The sequence below is a fragment of the Pteropus alecto genome, unplaced genomic scaffold (assembly GCF_000325575.1).
Source record: "Pteropus alecto unplaced genomic scaffold, ASM32557v1 scaffold314, whole genome shotgun sequence".
Taxonomy (NCBI): domain Eukaryota; kingdom Metazoa; phylum Chordata; class Mammalia; order Chiroptera; family Pteropodidae; genus Pteropus; species Pteropus alecto.
Window position 1 is genome coordinate 99,734 of NW_006435849.1, and position 595 is coordinate 100,328.

A 595-nucleotide genomic window follows, 5' to 3' on the forward strand; every position below is an offset into this window, starting at 1 on the left:
GACTCTCAATGGAAGCCTGGGAAGCTTCTGCCAGCGGGACAGGAAAGCAGAAATTGAGGGTGGGAATAGGGGGTGGGGGAGCGATGAGATACCGCCTAGAAGACAGGACAGCGACAGACGCTCCACCACCAGGCACAGAAGGAAGCCTTCTCCTGGGCCTCAGTTGCCTCATCTGTCACATGGGAGTAATAGTTATCTTCCCATAGTGTGGCTGTGGGGGTGACATGACTTAATCATGCCACATCAGAAGCCTAGAAAAGTGCCCCGAACATTCCCAAAAGTGAATACGTGTTTGCTGTCATTTTTGTAGGCCAGTGGCTCTCATCCCAGCTCAGAGTCACACTAGGGCTACCCCAGGAGCTTTAAAACAAAACCCAACACTTAGGCCCCACAGCCAGAGATTCCAATTCAAATGGTCTGGGCTGGTGCCGTGTTATCGATGGCCCAGCAGATGACTATAATGTGTAGGCAGGAGTGAGCGTGGGACTTGGGGAGGAGGGGAGGCTGGGACTGGGGGAGGAGGGGAGGCTGGACACACAGTCCTGGGTCTGAGCCCCTGGAGGGGGTGGATGTAAAATGAGACAGACTGATAAGG

General features: G+C 54.3%; 1 protein-coding gene across 2 annotated transcripts in view; it reads right to left on the reverse strand.

Moving 5' to 3' along the window:
- Positions 1-595, reverse strand: part of PAK4 (p21 (RAC1) activated kinase 4) — a 42,516-nt gene that overhangs the window by 30,228 nt on the left and 11,693 nt on the right. The gene's annotated exons all lie outside the window — the stretch shown is intronic.